Raw genomic sequence first — 16,218 nt, forward strand, 5'->3', positions numbered from 1 at the left:
AAGTTGTGGAAGAGACAACAGTCATGACAGTGTCATGAACGGATATTACAGCTTGGATAGAAATTTTGGCTAAAATTTGTTTTTATACATTCTCTAGCTACTGTGTATTCATCACAACTAAATGCATTCAACAGTCAAAGACACTTAAGATGAAAATGAAACCAAATTTCAGAAAACCATGGAGCATTCCTCTCCTCCTTCAGTCAATGCTGCCTGATTTATGATATGAGCAATAGGCTGACAAGATGCATGATTTGCCTGGTCAAAACAGATTAATATAAATTTATGAGGTATTGTCAGTTTGTGATAAATGAACACTAAGCATGGTTAATATAAATTTAATCCTCAACAAGATCAATCCTTCATCAAAGCTTCATACAAAAATATGGTAGCAATAACTCTGTTCAATCCACAGCATGCCAAGTCTATGATAATGGAAACACAGCAGGTAGACCAGTGCTCCACTACTGACTGACGACCTCACATGGCAATCACACTGAAACTCTTCCATCCAAATCTCCCTTCAGCAACCAATCACCTCCCTGGAACTAGTGTGTGTACTGATGAGCATTACAACAACTTTCTCTCCTTTCCACTGCTCTCTATACCATCAAATTTGCAAAAAAATATTTAAATTGATACCACAGTCAAATGATTAATTATGTTAGGTTAGCAATTTCCTGCCTATAATACATACATGTGATGCTTTCATTGTTGGTTATCATAACCAACCCCAAAACAGAACATGTTTACTCAAATACATGGTTAACCTTTGTACAATTGATGTTCTGTGTGACAACTGACGGAACATACATTCATCTACACATGCATGATGCCCACTACATATATTTCCCTGACTGCATAATGGACCACTTCGGTATAATGCAAGACTTGCAACATTATAATGCCAGTGCACTTGGACTTATAGATCTAGACATTCATATAACAGCCTTCAACCATATTGGATGTCTGTATTAAATAATCACAAGACCATTTTCCACAACAACATTCAAAACAAACTATCAAAGGGAGAAAGTATCTAGAAGAATTTAGAATTCATGCAAAGAGAAGCATGTAGTCAATAGTTCTCAATGATGATGCAAAGATGCAAAGAATGTTTTACATGAGTAAATAAAATTAATTCATAAGTGCTTCATATCTGGAGTCCCCAGCATGATACATATTTTATCCTAATGAGGCAGCTGTATATCAAATATGTCATCAATGAAACCTGAGGCCTATACTACACTAATACACCATCATGATCTGAATGAAGTAATGACAAAAGCAATGTGAAACAAATGATGCCCAAGAAACAAGGAAACAGTCATAATAACTCCCTTCACCATTATTTTTTGAATAACATATGCAAGTGCACCACTTACAAATGCTGACTATGGGAACATTGGGACACTGCACTTATTTACATCTATAAATTCACTAGGGTTAGAATCGCTGAGTATTGTCCAAAGTTCATTTTATACATATGTAGCAATTGTGACTTATTCTGTAGAGAGTGGCGGAAATCAAAGATGGCCGATTATGGAGCTCAACAAAAAGCAATCCCTAACTTCCTTTCACCAATGGCTAAGGCAGTGATTGAAGGTAAATCATCTTAATTGTTTTTAAGGTATTGAATTCACATAATGTACAAGTCAAAGACAGTTCAACTATCACTTAATTAAGTCAAACTTAAGTTTTACAACTTAATATTTTTTTTAAGGAAGTAATGATGCAATGTGTTCTTGCTTGTACGTTTCAAGTAAAATGATGAAAAAATTTGTGAGACAACAAGCAAAACTCGGTATTACACTAGAATCCTCAATGTGACAGTCCATCACTGAAGGCTTAGAGTGTATAATGAATGGCTGATTGAGCAATGAACATTGGGACAATCACAGGGAAGGACTTCTGCTGCTTCCAAGCCTCCATTATACCGCATGACAGCTTTCCTTTCTGATTTGGGATAAGGATGATCCAGATTCTCCTGCTCTCACTAATCCTGGAGCCTTGATGGCAGTAAACGGTCAGTGGTGCTATTGTGGCCATTTGTGCAGACTTAAAGATTGCTTGTCTTCCACCAATACAGCGTGCTAATCTTTAAGTCAGTTTACACGCAATGGTCATCAGTAATTTGCCAAGGGCCTCTGGTTTCCCCTGATCTCTCTTGGTTCAACTGACCATAAAACTGACAGACATAGATGTATGGTACAAGTGAAAAATTAAATATAGTATTAAACATCAGTTAGCAGTAACACGGTTGTTGGTTTTAATTAACATCACAGCAGACATGTTTTGACATTATTTCATCTAAAACTGATTCGCTGCACATCAGATCTGCCCCATTTAACATCATAGCAGGCATATTTTAACATCACATCATGTGATAAAGCAATAAGATTTGGGTTTTGATCACACCTTTGTTGTCATGGCTTCCTTTATATACTAGTCATCATCATAATTGTCAATAATTTCAATCCGATATACATGTACATGAGTCTGCCTGGGTTACATGTAGATATGCATCTGTCTGGGCTGGTCGTCTCACCTGAGCAAACAATAGGGCTCCAGCATCATGTAGCTATCTGTTCTTTCTAACAAGTGGGTTTAATGATGATTTAAACAATATGGTCCCTAGAGCACTGACAAAGTTGTGCAGGGTTCATCAAAGTTACACAGATCGACAAGACTGAGAAGGTCTGGGTCATCCAGGCCAACAGGTTCCAGATGACCTTGTTGAGGTTATTCAAACTTACATGTACTTGTGCCAATAACGTTTATCAAAAAATGAGACTTGCACTGCAAGGCGTAGCTAGGATCGCAGATCTACTTAGTTGTTTGAACTAATTACAAGCACACAGAAGAATTAATGGATCTCCTGGGCTGAACCAGTAAGGGCTTCAAAAGAAATGAGGGAATAAAGGCAGAAAATCCACAGCATTTCTTTAATTACACTGTAAGCAAGCCTATGCAGCAATAGTTGAACAAATCAGTTTATCACACACACGTCAGCTTGTACATAATGAATCATCATCAGAAGCTGTAGGAATTCTGGAATACAATATTTCAATAAGGAAAATGATGGGAGCAACTGTGAAATATTCCTTTTCTTCATCAAAACACTGTAATGCTTTCAAGCACGATTCAAGTCATATTTATCTGAATCATTCCCTGACACTGTATTACAATAGAGTGTTACCACCATCACCATGCTCTTACTACCCTTGATCTACCATGATTATATATACAATGATATATTTATTTATTTGATAGATGATTTATGCAGTATGGTGCTCAGGAATATTTCACTTCTATGACTGTGGTTAGGCTTATTGGTGGAGGAAGCCAAACAAACCCATGAGGTCTCACCTAACTAAGCTCTTGACGTACATGTACTGATGACTTCGTAGGAACTGACTTACAAACATTAATTCCCATGGTCAAGAGCAATAGTCTGATTGAAGTAGTTTAGACCACCTGACCAACACGGGCCTTTAATCTTCAATCACATGTACGAGATGAAACAAGTTAGTGAATCACTGTGATACATGTTTAGATATTTGTTTCTTCAGAACCTTAAATCTATACTTTATTAAGATGTTTCAATAGCAGATGCATTCTTCAACATCAATGGATCCTTAGATGTATTTCAGCCTACATATGGTGCACTATTAGGAAATGTGGTAAACTTTCCTTTTTCAACATGTATATTTATGTGACATTTGGAACATGCATGAAGCACATCATTCCACATGCTGTATATTCATAACCTGCTGCCCTAACATGTAAGAGTGTAAGTAAACTTCCTAGTCTCCTTAGGAGGTAAAAAGGCCATAAAAAGATATGGTTCATTCACCAACTCTCGACTGTCTGCCCAAAAGTTTATGCCCCAAAAATTGAAAAATAACTGTTTTATTCATTTCTGCAGCATTGGCTTAAATGTTGAATATTTACAATCATCATTTAACACTTACCTGTTAATTAATATTTCCACAAAGCTTAAGCTGCATTGTATTTGACATGTACATGTATATTTTTATCCCAAGTTTTTTTTTTGTTACCAGTTACTGGGCATTACAAAATACCTCACTGCATAGTAAGCGGAGATGAGATTTACCTGCAGTGTCCTCAAACCACATCCCTGGGTCAGGTCAGAATAACTGTAAGGATACCTGAGCTATGCTCTGTACAGAAGCTCCAGCCTTGTCATGTCTATACCCACCTCATTGCCCTATCCTACATTCCCCAATAGGCCTGTGGCTTTAAACTGTCCAACCTCACACCACCGTGAAAAATAGCTACATACCCTAACCATTAGTAAGATCAGTACTCAGACAGATCGTGGTCATACAAGAGGAGAGAAGAAGAATTATAAACAAAAATCACATTTATGACTGTAACATAACGTATATAGTATAAGAATAGTCTACAAGTTAATCTCTGACTAAATGAGCACTTGTAAATGAGCTAATTACATGAGCACATGTAACATCTTGGTCGTTTGTTACTACCTACTAATTATTCTTCCACCAGAATGGCTAGATGATGAGTTAATTCCATTTACTTACTCCACTCTTACAGGAGTCGTAACATTAAAGGTCTGCTCTGAGTAATTGCCCAAAACTTTATATACACGTATGTAATTACCTTTCAAGTACAGTACACCATCAAGCTCCAAAACTGGTTTCACTTAAATGAATGACATACAGATTGTGTTTGACTGTCATATACAGGTACGTGCATATGTACCTATCACAGAATAAATAACAAAAATGACTAGCCCTGCACAGTAACTACATCTTATATCTGACGATGAAAAAACATTATAAATAACTAACTTTTCTTCCTTTTATCAGACACCTATTAAACTAAGACTAAATTTTAACTTTTTAATGAACTGATGATTTTCATGCAATCATTCACTAGTATATAGTGCCAAAAAGTATTTGAACATTTCATCTTTAGATTTGAGAACGAGCTCACAACAAAGGAAGGTTATATACCTTAAACAAATCACTTCACGTAAAATTTGTCCATAACAGTGAAAACTTAGTAATCAGATGCTGTTACATAAAATATCAATATATTTCGTGTGAATGCGGAAATGTTTTTGTCAGGTTAGTTAACATGCTAATCATAATTGTCACAGCAAACCTGAAGAAATGGTAGGCTACACTGAGAGATAAGTTATATACATAAATATATACACTGATTACAAAACAACCTCCATCAGTGTACATGCACTCAGATGTAAGCATTCTGAGCTCAGAGACACAAGGCTGTTCCTATCCCAGGCTTTGTATATATGTAACAGAATAAACAAGGCTTACAGCCATTGATCCACTCATTTACTAATATAGTATTACAGGAGAGTGGATCATTATACATGCATAGCAGATTCTACTAATAACCTGCATGTCCTCTTCAGAGGCTGGGTAAATGTGGAGACAGCATTGAAATGGGTCAATAGAAACATAACATGAAGGTCAGAGCATAAATGACACTGATAAATGAGCAGGACATACTTTATCCATGTTTTACACAAAGTAGTTTTATAAACAGAATAATAATAATAACTACAAAAATGAAAGCATCTTTGGCAACTGGTTCTATTTTCAGACCCTACATGAGTGAAATGCAAGAACAAATAGGGTGTATTTGTCAGCTAGGCAGGTGTTCCATGACTAAAGATTGACTGATTGATAGCAACTATACTGATTGTTCAGGATTTCCATTATATAAAGACTACAATAGTGAGTAATGACATGAATGCCCTACAGCAGAAGGCAGAGGCATCTTTGTCCATCATCCATAATATATGTCTTCGAGGACTTTCCTGTTGGCAATGATGTGATCTTTAGAAACCAGCTTAAATGAATAATCTTTATCGATTCATAAAGTCTGAAGACAAAACATGATTACACCTTGTACAGTAGGCATATGTTTCATTTACACAAAGGGCATATTACCACAGAGTACCACTAATAATACAATATGCCAATTTTATTCAAGGGATTGAAATGAAGAACAATTTGGTAACAGCTAAAGATGCCAAAAAACACTGTTCTACCTTTACCTTTGCCAGATATTATTTTGTCAGCAAAACAAAATTTCCCATATCAATCATTAGCACTTAAAACTTGAAAAGAAATCTCAAATTCCTTGCTTGTTTTCTTTAAACTTCTGGATTCAAAGACTACAGTTTGCTAACAGACTTCTTTGCAACTGTCTTAACAGTACATGTACCAGTACACTGCCCTGAATAATATACCACAATAAGCATCTAGACATACTGACTGCATAGCTTTATTTTACTGACATTCTACAGAAAGGTATGTAAGGAAACAGTCATGCATATTTTACGGTGCCTATCAAAGACTCTAACTACAGGTACACTGATTGATAACTAACATTATTTCTGGCTCCTCTGGGTAAACCAAATGTAATACACATATTAACATATTACAATCATCTGATGCAACTGCTCAGCATCCTTACACTAGCTGTCACAGGGATTACAGCAGGTCAGATAAAACAGAATCTCGGAGCACCCCCATCGGTCACTAATTCCCATCAGTGTTGTCAGAGGACAAAATCTGATGCTTTACTGATATGGTCCTGTGTTTATTTCTGCAATGGTTCTCAACACACTGTGCTGTACTTTAATCTGCAATACCAAAGCCTACCCCAACCCATCCTTGAAAATCCACCATATATAATTACAGGTTATTTATGTGCACAAATGTTGCAACATACCTAGAAATGGAGAGCAATGGAGACCAAACTTTACACTTGACAGGTCCTTGAAAAATAAGGCCCTGTGTTCAAATCCAGCTGATGTTTGGCTGTGGCTTTGTGTCAGGAATTTTAAATATCTTTACAGAGATATAAAATATACATACATATATTTGAAAAAAAAACTTTCCATGTGGAGAAGACTTTTTCCACAATGAGGTAATAAGAAGAAGGTTGATTTTCTATTGTGGATACCTGGTACATGTCCAGCTCATGCTGGCTTCCTTTCCGGCCGTACGCAGGCGGGTCTGTCAGCCACCTAAAAATGGTCATGGGCTTCCCCCGGGCTCTGCCCAATTTCTTCCCACCATAATGCTGGCTGCCGTACATATAAGAGAAATATTCTTCAGTATGATGTAAGACACCAATCAAATAAATAATTTTTTCAGCATAGTTCCATCACTGTTAAAGCAGCTCTAACAGTCTAAAATTTGTAGTACATTTGTACATGAATGGTATATGAATGGTAAATTATTTCCATGTCCACAACTCCTCATATTGCCTGATGCTACTAACTGGTGACCGAGTTCTGCAAATTATATTTATCATATATTACTTCCCATTCATCCACTGTCTCCTTCACTTATATAACCACCCCTTGACTTGTGATGGTTGTTTAGTTAAACCATAATATACAAATATGCTTTCATGGTTGTTGTTTTTTTTGTTTGTTTGTTTTTTGGCGTTTTTTTATGCAGTTGTTACTACATGAACTTGAATTATTCACATTTTCAATCAACTAATGGAACAGAACAAGAAGATGACATACCAGTAAATGACTTTATGTGAACAATGCTCATATCTTTCGGTTTAATCTGGTCATCATATGATTTAAGTACGTACTTTGCTAATCTACTTTGCAACATTTTTACTCTACTGTCTCCGTATAGTACAGGATGTTATAGCCTGATATGAGGTACCTGGTGTCCACTAGAGGGGTGTCCACACCTTGCATGCTATGTGCCAAATGGTCAAGCTGGCTAGCTGCTCAGGTAAAATAACCCCAGTCTGTCAAAAACTGACGCAAAGACAATAATTGCTTCCTGTCACAGAAAATCTGAGCTGTGATCTTTGCATCTTTAACAAACTGATGAGCTTACCTTGACACAGGTTATCCTACAGCCATTGATGAGTGTCACTGGAGTTGGTACACCTGATGCCACTTCCACACACCAAGATGCAGCTCCCTCCCTCAGGTGTGTCCTCTCTCTATCCGTGAAATCTGCGCAAAGACAGGTGGTCAGTTCAGGCAGGTAACGTTAAAGACATATGACCTGTGCTACTCTCACACTCTCAAAGCTGTCTCTGGACTGGCAGATGATAGCCTCCTGTGATCAATATAGAGTTAGGAGCCAACGAGGCTCCACAGGGTGAGAAGTGAGCACTAACAAGATTAATAATCAGGCAGGTTGACACACTCACCATGGGCAAAATGTGGCAGTCTAAAAATCAGATACCAGCAATGTGCAGGTTCATATGTAAAATCATAACTGATCTGAGCCTGAGTCAAGCTGAGTCAGTGGTTTAACCAAGCTGTGAAAGCATACAGTGGGGATTTAGCAATCTTGATATCATTACCTGTCCATGTAGCTTTTGTGTCCTATTATCATTAGACTAATGAGGGCACCTGAATACTTATCTCTTATACACACTTCCTCACAAGATAATGTGCTGCTAAAAGTGTGGTTATTTAAGTATTTTCCACCCTCCTCAAACAGGTGTTTAGCAGAATCTTGATAATGAGCTAAATTAGGCCTGTGGTCAGAATGAACTGTTATTGTATCAACATCAATGGCTTCAGTTGCTGGAATGTGTTCGAATTTAAAAGTGCATAAACTTCACTTCAAACTCTGAAGAATATCCAAACAAACTGTTTATGGACATTATCGGTTAGTCCACTTGATAGCTGTGATGAAAACAAAATTGGTCGATCAGACATGTAGTTTAAGCGGATGCAATTTGAGAGGCTCAAGGGTGGAACATGGTGTGCCTCCATTAGCCATAATGTCTAGCCCCTTGTGGTGTTGACATAGTCTTCCCATCCAACATACTTCCTGAATATACCGGGCAGTTGAATAGAGCACCACAATTACTGGCATGGGCTGAAGACAAAACATCCATGTACGTCACAGCGGGGACAAACTTAGTGCCTACTTGCTGGTGCTGTAAAGATACTGAAATAACACCTGCATCAATAACTACTGAGAACAATTAGGTAAGTTAAGTTTCTTCTCTTTCTTGACACAGAAAAAGTGCATCCAGTCACAGCAACGTGGTGGGGAAGGGGAGGGGGGATTTGTTTGTTATATAAAACAAGCCTAAAACAACAATAGTTTTCACACCTGCCAAAAGTAAATATCATCTTACACTCTCACCCCGTGTTAAGTGAATGGACCGTTCATGATGTTGGAAACAATGTCAAAACTTTCAACGACTCTCAAATAAATGTCTTTATTTTAATATTGCCATTAAGTTACCCTAAATGACCTAAATTTTGGAAAAACAAAGTACATCTTTGGAGGCAAATAAATGTGATAAAATACTATTTTTGGTGCTGAAACTTACATTTTCTTTATGGTATGATACCATCGTACCTTCCAAACCTTCGAACACCTTTCTGAAATCAAATAACTCTCAGTATCTGAACACTTAAGCAGCTGAGTCATGGATGAAATTTTAAGTCAGCTGAAATCTTCACGTCAGTCACAGTGCCATAGTTTTTTGTACGAAAAATCATAAATGAAAAACCAAGATGACTTATAATATAGGGAGTGCTTTAAAAGTCCCAACTGCTCACTACTGAAGCAATCCAGGAAATGCTTCAACAAAAACCTTCCCCTGGATATCTATGGCCGAACAAAAGCTGATGATTCACCCAGGTATATCTGTGGCCTAAACAAAAACCTTCCCCTGTGTATCTGTGACCTAAACAAAAACCTTCACCTGGGTATCTGTGGCCTAAACAAAAACCTTCACCTTGGTATCTGTGGCCTAAACAAAAACCTTCCCCTGTGTATCTGTGACCTAAACAAAAACCTTCACCTGAGTATCTGTGGCCTAAACAAAAACCTTCACCTTGGTATCTGTGACCTAAACAAAAATCTTCCCCTGTGTATCTGTGGCCTAAACAAAAACCTTCACCTTGGTATCTCTGACCTAAACAAAAACCTTCACCTGGGTATCTGTGACCTTTAATAACAAAAGCCTTCCCCTGGGTATCTGTGGCCTAAACAAAAACCTTCACCTGGGTGTCTGTGACCTAACAAAAACCTTCACCTTGGTATCTCTGACCTAAACAAAAACCTTCACCTGGGTATCTGTGACCTAAACAAAAACCTTCACCTTGGTATCTGTGACCTAAACAAAAACTTTCATCTGGGTATCTGTGACCTAAACGAAAACCTTCACCTGGGTATCTCTGACCTAAACAAAAACCTGGGTATCTGTGACCTAAACAAAAACCTTCACCTGGGTATCTGTGACCTAAACAAAAACCTTCACCTGGGGATGTGTGGCCTAAACAAAAACCTTCACCTTGGTATCTGTGACCTAAACGAAAACCTTCACCTGGGTATCTGTGGCCTAAACAAAAACCTTCACCTGGGTATCTGTGACCTAAAACAAAAACCTTCACCTTGGTATATGTGACCTAAACAAAAACCTTCCCCTGGGTATCTGTGACCTAAACAAAAACCTTCACCTGGGTATCTGTGGCCTAAACAAAAACCTTCCCCTGGGTATCTGTGACCTAAACAAAAACCATCGCCTGGGTATCTGTGACCTTTAATAACAAAAACCTTCACCTCAGTTTCTATGATTTAAATGAAAAAATCTTCACCGAGTATGTCTGGGCTAAACAAATAAACTTCAACTGTGTTTCTGTGACCTAAACAAATAAACTTCAAATGTGTATCTGTGACCTAAACAAATAAACTTCAACTGTGTATCTGTGACCTAAACAAATAACATTCAACTGGGTATCTGCAACCTAAACAAATAACATTCAACTGGGTATCTGCGACCTAAACAAATAACCTTCAACTGGGTATCTGTGACCTAAACAAATAACCTTCAACTGTGTATCTGTGACCTAAACAAATAACCTTCTTCTGGGTAGCTATGAACTTTACAAGACCCTCATCTGAGTACACAAACAAATTTCACTTGGGTATTAGTGACCGAAACAAAAACGCTTCACCTGGGTACAGATAACCTGAATGAAAAAGCTTTATCTGTCAATCACTAAATAAACATTTTGCTCTGAAGCCATCAACATAAACCATCAATTTGTGCATATATTAAACTCAACCTGGACTAAACAAAAAACAATTAATCCAAGAACACATTTTCTCCGTCCAATTTTTACTGTGCAATGGAGTGGGATAAAAATTTAACCATTTCCCGGGACAGAACATTGTACCATTAATTACCCCACTTTTAACTGCTAAAACCAATTAGTTGGGTTATATTTAGGCAGAAAAACTGGTGTTTTATTGAACCCTATGAAGATATACATGTAGTTCATGGATTTTCTATTGTCAATGACCTTTTGTTTCAAAAACATAAATGATCTTGACAACTTGTTCTTTCCCACTGAAGCTTTAATTCCCACCTTGTGTTATCAGCCAGAAATCAATATGACATTTATAAACCAGTTTTTCTGAAGATTTCAATGACCAGCACAGTGTATTAAGGGCAGACTCAGAATGTTGACATAGTGCACAGGGCCTGGTCATTCCTAACAATGCACCCTCTAGAAGAGTAGAGTGCAAACACATGGATGTGAGCAAACAGGCCTCTGGGAATGCTAGCTCTACCCCCTGCTATCCTCAGAAACACTGGCCATGTCACTCAGATGCAACAAGCTGTTACTATGGAAACACTCAGCCATGTGTCAAACAACATCCATGGTGATTATGGCTATTCAGCTGAGCAATATATTCAGTTCACAGCTGGATCACTTTGTACTTCAAACCAACAATATCCCATGCATGACAGTAACACAAACATAGCACAACTGAACATGAGTAAACATCTCAGGTTAAAAGTATACTATTAGGTAAATGTAGCACAGACAAAAAATATTTCTTTACTTATTGTTAATAGCTGAAATTGATTACTATAATTATAATTATCAACTACAGTATCTTAGACAATGCCTTTTCCCCCAGTGTACATTGCATGTGGCAATGTGCATCAGACGGTCTCCTACAACATTCTCAATAACAATTAGGCCTACACTATTAAAAACATGTACCCTAGTACAAAAATTTCTGCAATAGACAATAAAAGGGCAGTGATATTTCATAATTTACCATTACTCTTTGAAAAAGTTAACTGGAACAAAATTCAATGATTTCACTCAAACACTGTGAACAAAAAAGCGATTAGCAGGAACAGATGGACTGATAAATGAACAGACAGATGGACACCTGACATTGGGGCATAAGGGGCAAAAGCAAATCATAATATAAAATCTAAGTAACCATTGGCCTACAAAATGATGTAAACAGATATTTTACTGCTATAATAGTTACCAAACTTTATACATGTAACTGAACTATAAAAAAAATTATCCATCTTACATGAAGATGGGCCACATGTATTTGCACAACAAACAAAAATAGCATCCTGAGTAAAAATATATACAATTAGCTGGGGTATGCTGGTAATTCTAGTACACATGCACACATACATATCTATATCCCTATCCTACAGCGTTTCTCACTGTATTGATTTACTGTAGTTCTAGCTCCTATCCGTCTAAGATGACTTGATAAGATGGCCCTTGTAGTATTTCTGGTGGGTAAACCAGCACTTACATCAACATGACCTGCCTGGGGTGAATGCATTAGTAAGCTGAGCACATAATAAGCCACACATAAGTGGTGTAAGGCCTAATTATCAACATCTGCATGTGTACATGTACCCGGTACACTTACCAGGTAAGCAGAACACGTAGAACCTGCATGTGGACACAAAAGTAGTTCTACAGCTAAATCAGAAAGCTTACACAACAGACTTACACCAGGCAACAACATAAACACTTCCCTAGCCTTCTACCATTAGCACACTTTTCCATCGTTAGCACTGATGGAGGAGGCATAAATCCCAGACAACAACAACAAAAACACTTCCCTAGCCTTCTACTATAAGCACACTGATGACAATGATGGAGGAGACATCAAGACCAGACAACAACAAAAACACTTCCCCAGCCCTCTATCGCTAGCACACTGATGACAATGATGGAGGAGACATCAACACCAGACAACAACACAAACACTTCCCCAGCCTTCTACCATTATCACACTGATGACAATGATGGAGGAGACATCAACACCAGACAACAACACAAACACTTCCCCAGCCTTCTACCATTATCACAATGATGGTACTGATGGAGGAGACATCAACACCAGACAACAACAAAAACACTTCCCCAGCCTTCTACCATTATCACAATGATGACAATGATGGAGGAGACATCAACACCAGACAACAACACAAACACTTCCCCAGCCTTCTACCATTATCACAATGATGGTACTGATGGAGGAGACATCAACACCAGACAACAACAAAAACACTTCCCCAGCCTTCTACCATTATCACAATGATGACAATGATGGAGGAGACATCAACACCAGACAACAACACAAACACTTCCCCAGCCTTCTACCATTATCACACTGATGACAATGATGGAGGAGACATCAACACCAGACAACAACACAAATATTTCCCCAGCCCCCCAAATCTCCACGAACAGTTAGAGTGAGGAATACACAAATTCCATGTCTAAGGCCAGGTTTGAACCTACAGCTAGTGTGTTTTAATGACTGAACACACTAGGTGTGGGTAAACACCTTTAAAAAGTGGTTCCATAGCTGATCCTGTTATAGGTATTACCTCTGCACGTCAAAAAGTTGCATATCAGTATCTTAAATAGCTGCTTACAAATACCACCTAGTATAATCTAAATTTGAGCTGGCCCGCATGATTGATTGATTGATATTTCACTCAGATTTATATGTGGAGAAAACCACAGTGCACACAGTACACCACTGGCCTTCCCCAGGTTGCTAACCCATACAGAAGTAACAATGTGAATATATAATACCAAAAAATGCAACATTTACAAATTTTAAGTACTTCAATCTCCATATTAATCACCTTAATTTTTCACACATAAAACTTACTACCGATGTACATGTAAATTCTTGTATTTGGTGTTAGACACTAAACAAATAAATAAATGAATCAAGCTCAAATCTTATTACCTTTCTTCCCAGCAAAGTGTCATACTATTTTGACTAAAACCATAATCTGATTATGTACAGAGATTCAAAGTTATAACAGTGAATTATTCAAAAGCAGAAAAGTCAGTCTCTGAGCAAGAATTATTGCAAATGTTAATCCTCTCAGATAAGTTTATTTCTTTTCCAAAAACGAATAATTGTCTCAAAACAATACTAATTATCAACTTATCAAAGGAAAATGTGAATGCTGCTGTTTAAAGATGCCCGTCCTTGTCCTATATAATCTAAAACAAAATGCCCTTTAAACTAACTGGCTACAAATAACTGATGTACATTATAAGAACAGTTTGAACAAAGAGGCAATAAGTGAGCTTCTACAAGTTAACCATATTTAACTATGTATTCACATCATTTTGTACATCCACAATACAGTAGTACCTACAAATGGACAATTACATGTACATATATTTATTCTGCAAAAGGTTTGCCTGAACAAAATTCCCCTTTAAATCATTTTTGTATACAATAAAGCAATCAAAGGAATGTGGAAAACTATTCATTGACTCTGTTAGTAAAAATAAAGCCATGCAGTGTTTCATAGTTTTGTAACATTGTGAGTACAGACTTTCAAAAATACATATCACCAGTCTTAACAGTTTGCAATACTGTACCTCTTAATGAAACAGGCTTACAAACACCAGTAGGCCTACTTACAAAACAGTTAAAACTTCCACATATGCAGTTTAGATTATAGGATGTGATACGTTCTCCCCACAACAATTTAGACAGAAATTGTGGTTAGGTGCTACACATTATGAATTTTTACTGTTATAGTGAAGACAATGATGTAAAAATTATGCCCATGTGCAATACTTGAACTTTGCTGGGATTCACTGCTGAAACAAACAAAAAAAGAGATGAATCCATCAATGGCACCTGAAAATATACTTACAAGAGTAGTCTCCCATTACTGCTTCTGAATTTCACAGTTACCTGAAACATTTAATATCCTGCATCACCAAAGTGAAACAGTGGTTTGTCTGAGTTGGGTATTTGGATTAAGGATTATTATGGATTAAGGAGATACTTTGTCACAAAGAAGTCATACAGGGGTTTAAACTCAAGTCTGCGAATCCAAATTTCAGCACTGTGTCTTTTAAGCTATAAAAAAAATTGCTGCTGTCTGCTGCTTCTATTTAACGTGCCTGAAAGCAGTTTCCTTTGTAATGAGTTGAACCATGTGCAAATGTTAGGTTTTTATAGCAAAGGAATTCATAAAGCACCAGTATTAAACAAGTAACTTAAAAATTCAAAACAATTTCCCAATACAGGGTAATGCAGCTAGAGCTCTGGACCTCTAGTACCTATCCAGATTGATTCATTAGTAAGGATTTGTGTGGATTCATTTGGATAAGATTTGGGTAGATTTGCACCTGGTTTACTAAAAGACGGATACCACACAGCTACCTGCAGCCTGTTATTTTAGTAAAATTTTGAGCAAGTTAGCCATTTACTCTGACCAAAACTGCTATTTTACTTTATTTAATTATCTGCCACTATTTTTCCAGGATATATCCTTTTCCTCAGAAAGATAACGAAAGTCCTGATTCGGGTAAATCATGCAGACTGCACGCTATTCTAATATGATATGATACCCTGTACGTGTTTACCCAGGTGAGGCTGAGATTACAAGGTTGGATGCTCAGTGTGGAGATCTTTCCCACTGAATCTCCATAGCCGTACTGCGATTAGCCAACCTATATTAACACGACTCCAATATGGCTAACTGGCTATTGTTCTGTGCAATGTGCAACCCCTCTGTGATACTTGCCAGAGGCTAGTTGCTCGGTACGTGATTTACTCATGGAATTTCAGTTCCCAACACCCTTACTTAGTGTCATGACTAGTTGTGTTTATATACAGTGTTAACTACCCACCAATCAATCAGTCAATCAGTTTTTATGAACATTATATTATGAACGACACAAGTAAAATATTGTACTAAAAATACCTCCGAGTGAAAGCTACAGGTTGATCCGGAAGAACTGTATACTTTTAGAAACTTTCGTGTTATTTATGTCTTCATTATATTTCCTAATTGTTGAAACAAAATTTGCTACACAGCAGATTATCATTCATTTACGATTACATCTCGAGGTAC

At 37.3% G+C, this 16,218-nt stretch overlaps 1 protein-coding gene across 1 annotated transcript in view; it reads right to left on the reverse strand.

Moving 5' to 3' along the window:
* Positions 1-16,214, reverse strand: part of LOC135480194 (paladin-like) — a 34,493-nt gene extending 18,279 nt beyond the window's left edge. The window contains exons 1-3 of the mRNA XM_064759966.1: positions 16,069-16,214; positions 15,010-15,050; positions 7,896-8,017 (exon numbers count right to left, since the gene is read on the reverse strand). The gene's annotated coding sequence lies outside the window, so the exon portion shown is untranslated. The remainder of the gene's footprint in view (positions 1-7,895; positions 8,018-15,009; positions 15,051-16,068) is intronic.
* Between the last annotated feature and the right edge of the window lie 4 nt (positions 16,215-16,218).

This window comes from Liolophura sinensis, chromosome 1 (genome assembly GCF_032854445.1).
Source record: "Liolophura sinensis isolate JHLJ2023 chromosome 1, CUHK_Ljap_v2, whole genome shotgun sequence".
Classification (NCBI taxonomy): domain Eukaryota; kingdom Metazoa; phylum Mollusca; class Polyplacophora; order Chitonida; family Chitonidae; genus Liolophura; species Liolophura sinensis.